Raw genomic sequence first — 10,268 nt, forward strand, 5'->3', positions numbered from 1 at the left:
GCAATCTATCCCGCAGACAATATGCTTCTACCACTTGTATGAGCCAAATGATTATTTACAACCTGCTGTAAGCAGAGAACGTATGAATAAATTCATGTGAGTGCCTTGTACTGCATGAGGCGCAAGAATACACTTACACGTCTTCCATGCATCAATTTAAGAGTTATTGATTCACAGATGGCAATCCTCACTGATCCAATTATTGAGAATGTAACCTGGAATTTCTATAATTTACAAATTCATTAATTACATTTCTTCCTAATTGTTTGCCCCTTGCTATATGTCAAGGCTAACGGCTATAGTCGTTAGTGTTGATTAATGTTACTTGTTTGGCAGCATTACAAGCCTGATGTTGAAAAGACAGACTACAGTGTTTGGTCCAGTGTATCTCTGGGACACTTCATGTCAAAATTGTCAGAGCGGGCTTCCGGGGACCGGTGCTGATCCCAAACAACAAGCTTTCATCGTCCAACAGCTCAGGGCTGATGTTTCCTCAAAAGACAAACTAAGGATTAAATGATACCTGCAGGTCAGTAAATTCTACACAGATCATTGGCTGCAGCAATTGTAGGTTAAACGACAGAAAAGATAAAAAAGCATGTCGTTTGTCCTCCATCTTTAATCCCAATTGTTATAATTTTCCTCGTGTTTATGATTTGACTGAGGAATGCATAAAAATAGGAGGTTCACCTCACAACATAATAACCTCCCCTGAGAAAATGTGCTTATTGCTCTGAGTGCAATCTGTCCACTCAGATAGCTTCCCTTAGTTTTGCTGCAGTGAAGTAGCTCACACTAATGCTTAATGCTGCCTGGAGATAGACAAACAGCACAATTTAGTAGAAAAGCAAAACCTGTTAACAAGTCTGGGGATTATCATGTGTGACGGTGTCAATAAATTTGGAAAAGACGCCTTGCTGTCATCAGATGTAATCTTTTGCTATGTAGAACAGCACCGGATGACATTGGATGGAGGCGATGCACAGCTCCAAAAATAAAAAAACATCAAGATGATAGATGAACAGATAATTCTTGAGGTGAGAGCAAAGACATCGTTGAATGTGTTTTTATCTTAGTAAGTAAGTAGAAAGTAAGGTCGTTTTGCTTTAATATCTCTTTGCATGGAAACTCCCGCAGTGTTATTTTCTGTTTATGCTGCAGCAGCTATGCACACTTTTGAAAGTCAGCCAAAAATCTTTGTTGTGTGATGTTTACTTTATCACAGCCGGCAGCCATTAGACAGAATACTTTTGAAGCACACAGAGAAAGAAACTTATTTTTCACATAATGGATCACAATAAATGCTACACTGTGACTTTTGGAGGCATTTATCAAATACTGTTTGTACATCAGGGAGTTTATTTAAGGGAAACCATTAAGTCTGCATTAATCAGCTGCTACAGAAACTAACTGTCCAGATGCATTTGTGATAAAAAAAAAAGTCCTTGTAACCAAAGATAATTCTTTTTATTTATTTTTTACGTATTATTTAAACATGGTTTTGAGCTCTGTAGTTTTCTGCATGCAGAGCTCTTGACCCCTTGGGTTTCATATTATCCTTAACAGTTTACCAAACAATATGTTATACCCATTAAAAAATAATCTCTTGATCACAAAAATGGCATATTGCATGTATATGTCCACATATGTCAAGGTGTTATATATTTCTTTTATTAAGGAACTAGCTTTTCCTGGAAGCAAATCCGTGTATAACATCTTAACTGGACTTGTTTTGATTTGATGTGTATAAGGGACATGTGAAAAAGTTCACATGAACAGTGTATTTAATCTGTGATGTGTCTTAATCATCTTTAGGTAGATTTATTTCAGTATGGATAACAATCTACAATTGCAAGATGCATTTTATGGTGTGAACGCCACTGGAAAATACACAGATATTGAATCACACTACAGCAACATTATCAGAAATTACTTTTGCATACATTCAGACCCATTATTCAACATTAAACCTTTACTTTTAGTGTGACAATGAAGAACCTCATTCTTAACTTTTAACTTAACACAATCGCCTGGGGTCTTAGCCTATCACACACAGAAGTTAGTTCTCAAATCAGACATTTCACAAAATTTGGCATGACATTCAAGATGGGAAAGAAGATAATTTAGGTTGAAAACTAAACTTCCTTTTACATACTGTAAGGAGTGAGGTAGCACTGGCCCAGTGTGAAACATCCCACCTATGCAATGTGTCACAGTCAAGTGGCACTATGAGAAAGTCTCCACACTGATAATGAAAAGGTCAACATCTAACGGCTTTATGCAGAATCAGCATTCCAGTACAGAGAAAGGACAAGCACTGCTAATAGCACGGTCAAGAGGAGTATATAACATACTTATACACACTTCACCTTTTTACCAACACTTGCCTCAATGCCCCCCTGAGCAATGTTATGCTGATTATCCACTGAAAAATGTGTAGTAGTTCTGTAAATCTTGGTATGAATGTATTATTGTGATCCTTAATGTCTAATAGAAGAATGCGTATCTCAAAACCCAGCCTCTCTGCAGTGGTCACCTTTGTGCTTTGTTGAAGATTTAAAGATTTTAATTATCATTTAATGGCATTCATGGGATTATTTGGTGACTATGTTACTGACCTTGTAACCTCAAATGAGCCTGTGTGCAGCCTGAGATCCCCCGGTGGGTCCTTGTTAGTGGTTTTTGATGTTGAGGCTGAAAACCAGAGAAAGGGCTTTGGCAGGCCCCTTGACTCTGGAATAAAATAATGCAACCTAGCTTTTTATCTTCTTTTAGATCTCTTTTGAAAGCACATAATTTCGTAAATGGATGTGTGTTTGTAAATCACTTTCCGAATTACTTTTGAAGGGTGCTTTACTTGAATAAAGTTACAGATGTGCACCAATAAGCTTACATATTTTGTTGTCCTATGCTCTATCCTGTGGCTTGAGTCTTATATTTGTTGTTTTAGCAATTATTCCTGTGGGCTAAAACTTTTATATATGTTTTTCGAAAACATAGAGTATAGCATTCAAAAAGTAAAATACATACTATAACAGCATGCACCTGAAACACACACATTTCTGAACATATTGAAAAAGGAGGCAGTAACTTGAAGGACTATGAACCCTAACCTCCCTGGAGATTATCTGGGTTGCTCTAACTAAAATCATCAGTTACTACATATCTCATTATTTATCATTGAGCAGCATCATAATTGTGTAATCTTTATTTATTTAACCGTTTGATTATACCAAGTAATTTCAACGATAACTCGATGTTTACTCCACCACTTTGTTACAGAAGCAGCAGCAGTGTCAAACATTAATACTGTGACTGACTGGCTGCTTCCAATAGTGCCCTCAGCTCTGGGCGCTGTGACAGTTCAGTTGAAATATGGATATAGTTCATGAGAGACAGGAAGGGGAAACATTCTCTGTCTATACCAGCAGTGGATGTTGAATGTAATGGAGTCTGTGGTTTATTCAGGCTTGTTTGTGTGTACATTCTTGAGTGGTAAGATGTGTATGAACGAAAATGAAAAATGAAAAAAGACAGATGATGAGAGCTACAAATGGTTGTGTTCTTTATCCAAAATGTTTAGTCTTTGTTTGTTTTCTCCACTGACATGTCCCATATGTTAGAGGCATGACCAGGATGGATTCTATGTCGTCTTATGTGACATCGGACCAATGAATTGGCTGTCATACGTTTTCATACCTTTCATTTGTCTAACAGTGTCACAGTTTTCATAGTTTTGCTTAGCCAGACCATCCACACGCAACGGAGCGGAGGTGGGTCTGGCTAGTACTCCACACAGCATTCGGGGATGGGAGCAGAATTGCACTGGTTAATCGGCATTTCTTTAAACCAATCACAATCATCACACTGGACGGAGCTGCTTCAAAACAATTGTGCGAGAGAAAACTCAGATTGGACAGATACTCTAGCTAGCTGTCTTGAGTTACCCTGCAGAGATCTGAGGAGCAGGTAACCATAGTCCTCAAAAATACACCTGAGTTTAAAATTCCAACAAAAAAGAAAGTGGAAGGTAACGTAAATCAGCGACAATCCATGCATCCGAAGGAATTTCCTGCGGCACCAGAACAAGAAAAGTGGAACGACAAAGACTACAGTTTTCACAACTAAGATAGAAAGATTCTAAAATGCCATTTTAAAAGGAGCTAACAAATAACCTAAGTTTTCTGATATTGATTGAATAATTCAATAACATTTATGACGTTTAATGAATGCTTAGCCTAGAGCCTTAAATTATCTTAAAAAGAATATATTTAGGAAGTATACATTATTGAGAGAGTGGAATTTCAGCAGTGTATGCGTCAGTGTTTCATTGAAGGACACATTAATATATTCAAGTGCCTTTTTTTTTTAAATTACAGAACTTTTACCAACCTACCCAGTTTTTTTGTGTGTAATTGATAAACATAAAAAATTAGACAGCATTTTCAACCAACTAAAGCCTGCTTTTGCCTAGACCTCTGTCTGAAATCTAGGAACCGTTTAAAATGAAATACTAAGATACAATACTTGTGTAGCAAGAGTAAATAAAAGTGGGAACAGGGGAATTGACTCATTTGAATTGTCCACCATGTGACATTGCAAATCTTTCACAATATGTGTGAACCTCACTTTCACATTATTGGTATTTTTACAACTCTATTACCTAAGAAATATATCCAATTATATAAAATACTCCCTCATTTAAAGTCATATGACTGACTTATTTCTTTATAGTTATTACAGTGTTCAGTGATGTTTTGACATCTTAGCTATAATAATGCTTTGTCTGAACAAAACCCTTATTTGACCCAGTTTCGCCCCAATTAAACATTCCTCTGCATGCTGGAATAGATGAACTCTAAATCTCAAGTTGATAGTTCTAATTGGCTTTCTTAAAATACAAAGATCTTTAGAGTTTGCAGAGTTACAAATGTGTGTGTAAGTCCAAAAAGGCTGCTACAAGGTTTTTGTTAACAATAACCAGTGAAATAAGTATGGTACAGCACATTGCTTTCTTTATTTTTGATTACTTTTTTTATTTTTAATTGAGAAAGGCACAAGATTAACAACATTACAAATCTTTTTTTTTTGCCAGCCCCTCTACCCCTTAACACACATACAATCTAAAACATTTCAAAACTAAAAACCAAACAGTGTATACCTCCCATCCCTCCGTGTGTTGTTTATCAGTGCTGACTTTGTCCTGTTCATTTTGTACCCAGAAAACAAGCTAAATGACTCAGGTACAGCACTTTCTTGGGCACTACCCACTTTAACATGACATGCTTACTGTAAAGCCAAGAGGAGCGGTGTGTAGGAGTGAGTCACTGTGAAATTGGCTTTGTTACAAACCCAACTGGGGGTAAATAAAAACTGGAATCAAGTAACATTTGAAAAAAATCTCCCCCCAAGGAGAGGGCTGTCAGACTTAAACAGGCTTATGTGTGACACTTTGATGATGCATCATTTGGCACATTTCATGGAGAACATTTAGACAAGTCCTCAACCTTAGTTTCACTTCTCATTTTACCTGAATCCACGATGACATGTCCATGGGCAATTATTTATAATCAATTACAAATAAGGAAATTTGCAATACTTGCCTCATTAATTGACAAAAGCCAAAGACCTTTTAGACCTGTTAATTAAAAGCAGCGGTTCATGTTGAAATATATTTTTCAATTGTGTGTAAATTTGACACCATATAAAAGACAAATACATTATACATTATAAATCAGACCAATCCTTGGATTATCTTGTTGAAAAGAGATATTTTGCTCCCTCATTGGCACAACGTTTTATGAATTTAAAAAATGCAAAGGGTTCTTCATTAGCAACTAAACATGCCCATATATTGTATTTGCAGATGATGAAGACTTAGACCATTAATAATATGCATTACTGGGATTTTCTCTAAAATGTTAATAGAAGATAATAAATACTTCCAAAAACTGTTAAATTCCTTCTTATGCATACTGTAACACAACTAACACTCAAAGGAACAAAAAAGGACAGCATTTCTCTTTCCATCAGTAGTTGTGCCAGTTGGACATCATTCTTTTGCCTCCAGACACCGTGGATGAAGGAGAGCAAAGAAAACAAGTTGGGGAGTAGCAGACAGTGATTGAGTATAAGAAGAAAGGAGGAATGGCAGGGTGAAAGATCTGTGACTGAAACAGAGTCCAAATCAACAAGATGAACCCAAACACTGCTTCTTCCCCTTATGCTGCACAGTTGCTCTCCTGATTCCTAAAAGTCCATTTTAACTATTTATCCACTTCTCTCCTTGCAGGGTAGATTTAGGGTCTGTTGCGCCCCCTGCATCTGATGACTTAGATGATGTTAAGTGGTCTTGAAATTAATTTGATCACCAACAGCATCCCTCCTGCTCATCTCTCCTTGCCGCCTGTTTCTCCTGCTTCTTTGGAGGGTTAAACAGTTTGAGAGATTGCTGGCCATGGCAGTAAAGCATGCTGACAATGGGGGGCAGAAACCAAGGGCTTGCACGATGATTTGGGGTGAGGCAACTGCTCTACGTCGCTGTGATGCAGCAGTTTGACACAGCAGCTCAGATATTGGTCTCAACTTCTGACCTGATCAAATCCAAGATAAATTTACCAGCATCTGCAGCTGACAGATTTCAAAGTAGCCTCGATAAAGTAGTCACATGTATGAAGCCGGCTTACCCATTGGAAAATATATCAAGCAGTATGTTTTTTTGCATGATAAGATAAGTTCCAACTGGTAAGCATAATAGATTTTGAAATAATTGTAAGTACAGTGTCTATAGATATGATCAAATGACACTACCTTTTTTGAAAAGTCAAACATTGGACACAAATCTAAATATTAGGATTGCCAGGATTTTCTCAAGCACGTGGGGAAGAATAAGTAAGCTATTGGGACTACGGGATTTTATACTGAAATATCACCAATAAAGGCTTCTAAACCAAAGACTACACAACCGGACATGTCCCAGCAGGAATGTACGAAGCCCCGGAAGGGTCACCTTGCAATATTTTTTGAGTTCTCTCCCAATGTATTGTGTTCCCTCGCAATACTTTTCTTCTTCCATTCCCGAGTAACGGGTCTATCCACTCAGAACCCCGCCACAATATGGATCAGCTCGTTAAATGAGCTGGGAATTCTGATATACTGCTCAATGGGCAGATTTGTATCTGTTCCATAATCATAACCCATTTCTTAAATTAATGAAAAGATAAAGTTTGTGTGTGTCGCATGTGGAGATGAATCAATACTGATCGAATTATCAGAATAGAGGCTCCATAGAGGCTCCACTCATGCTTTGCTAAGTCACAGCTTGTGTCCATTTTGTTTATGTGGTTGTATCAAATTAGATAAATAAATATATTCTTTATCAGACAGTAAACAATTATGTACAGCTATAACCTATTTAGACACCACTTAAGTTAGAAATTGCATAATCTGCAGTATTAGACCCAAAATGTAGGCTATTAGACACTTTAAATTTAAAACCAAATATCCTAATACTGAGTAAATTATTTTAAGACACCATTTTATATAAAAATACATTAGATCCCAAATATGTTACAGTAGATGGCAATTTGTAGACTTAGAAACTTCTTCCACTTTTAACCCTAAACCCTGAGAGCTCAGAAGACAACACATTTATTTGGTCTTTAAGTTTCATTTTCTTATGTGAAAAAAAACTCTTAAGTGATAATGGTGTTGGTTCACTGAACATCTTATGTGGTGTGAATATTTAAACACAGGATCCAGTGCCATTCCAATGTTGTCTATGCAGGGAAATGGTTTACACTGGTTGCAGGTGAACAAATGATGGTGGATGAATGGATGGATGTATGTATGGATGGATGATTTTGTTTAAACAAATATATAAAGAAAATGTCACAGATCTAAATAGCCTTGAAAAAAATCATAACAAATTAGGTTGGATTCAGCTGACTTACATCAGTAATGCATCCACAGTCTGTAGGCCTGCTTGGTTTTTCTCTTAACTTTAAATAGGATTTCACTCTGCAATCTAACATACATCAAACAATATACGTTCAACTTTTAATCATAACATTCAATGTGACCAAATATAAGGGTTATACAACGAAAAAGTCCATTAAAGTCACATGAATCCTCTCTTTGTTCTGTCTGCTTCGTTTGGAGGGAAAGAATATCACAGGCCTGACGGGCGGAGTTATATAAGCTTGGAAAGAGACATGGTTTCAGATAGACAGTACTTGAATGAGGCAGGTCACGTAGGAACTTGATATTTAACATTATGGGCCCCATTTTATTGATCTAAGCGTGAAATACATGGCGCAGGTGCGTTTAGGGTTTGTCCAAATTCACTTTAACTAGTTTGACGGCGGAAAAAAAAAGGTCTGTGCGCCGGGAGGATGCTGCAGCCCCCCCTAACAAAAGGACAAACAACTACAACCATAATTTAAAAAAACAAAAACATTTATTTTTAATAAATTGATTATTAATATAAACCTAATCCCTTTCATTAGAAATTAAATGTAATACATTTTTTAAAATTTGGTAAGTAAGAGATAAACACATCATTTGATTAGAATGAATCTGCCGATTTTGCCAAGAGCGAGGCGCGCTGCGGGCCTCTGACGCTGATGAGTGAAGAGTTGTGGGAACTTTCCCGGCGGATCAACAGTGCAGACGTTCGCTAGCTATGGCACAAAGCGCATTTTGGATTTCTTAATGAATCAATCACAGGCTAAAAGGCCTAAAAGATCGGAGGCAGAAAACTCAGCAACTGTAACCGAAAGTAGCAGTACCTGTTACGACCCTTACGTTTACTGTCTAGGGGAAGCTAGGACGTAACACAAACAGCTCAAACTAACGGAAGAGAGACCAAAGTACATAACAAGCAGGTTTTATTATATAAATCATACGTTTTACATCATTTCTATACACACACATACGTATATATACACATGGATGATAAACAAAAAAAATGGGTATTAAACAGTAACCCAACCAAAAACAGAAGCTTTAGAAAACGTCAGGGTCTCCAAGGCCAAAACAACAAACAAAATCACATACTACCTGGAAACAAAATGGCAACTGATCTACAGATTGAGAAAACCAAAACACACACAATGCTAAACTCCCTGACTAACCACAAAACAGGAGAAAAGGGGGGGGGATCAAAACAAATGGCAGAGAACCCTTACCAGCTTCAGAAAACAAGTCCTTCAGTTCGAAAATCATATGCACCAGCAGAGAGTACACCAACTAATCTCAGCACAACAGGAAGTTGAAAAGAGGAAGGGGCGGTGTCTTCAACTCAGGAGCTTTTATGCAGGCCAGCTGATGACCGGATTGGTAACACCTGTGGACAATCAGGCCCTCAGGGGTGGCAAACCTGACACAAAATGGCTCTCTTCCAAGCAGAGGCCAGAGCAGCGTTAGAAAACGTAACAGTACCTCTCCACCTTCACACTCCCAGAGCGACCCTGCTAGCAACAGACGACCAGGCAGCTAATGTTGTTAGCCAAGCTAGCAGTACCTCTCCACCTCCACACTCCCAGAGCGACCCTGCTAGCAACAGACCACCAGGAAGCTAATATTGTTAGCCAAGCTAGCAGCACCTCTCCACCTCCACACTCCCAGAGCGTCCCTGCTAGCAACAGACCACCAGGCAGCTAATTTTGTTTGCCAAGCTAGCATTACCTCTCCACCTTCACACTCCCAGAGCGACCCTGCTAGCAACAGACCACCAGGAAGCTAATGTTGTTAGCCAAGCTAGCATTACCTCTCCACCTTCACACTCCCAGAGCGACCCTGCTAGCAACAGACACCAGGAAGCTAATGTTGTTAGCCAAGCTAGCACACCCTCTCCTTCACACTCCCAGAGCGACCCTGCTAGCAACAGACCACCAGGAAGCTAATGTTGTTAGCCAAGCTAGCAGTACCTTTCCACCTTCACACTTATACGATTATACTTATACACTTTATACGATTTATTGAAGATAATTGTGTTTTTTTACACGCGTGTAATATTACACGCCTTCTTATTGGAAAACCAGAATAAAATTGCTCCCATATTTAATTATCTTACCGTATTGTTTACAAAATGATAGGCCCTGTTAAGAATTCTTAATATACAGCCCAATAACTTTATGCCTTAAATTTGCTATTGCTGTGCTACAAAAACTTAAGGCTATTCTCTATTTCAATGTTTGTGTCAGGACTGACTGGCTTGCTATACTTTCATTTGATTTAAAGTAATTCAGTGATGTGTTTAGTTTTTT

Source organism: Etheostoma spectabile, chromosome 17 (assembly GCF_008692095.1).
Source record: "Etheostoma spectabile isolate EspeVRDwgs_2016 chromosome 17, UIUC_Espe_1.0, whole genome shotgun sequence".
In the NCBI taxonomy this organism is placed as follows: Eukaryota; Metazoa; Chordata; class Actinopteri; order Perciformes; family Percidae; genus Etheostoma; species Etheostoma spectabile.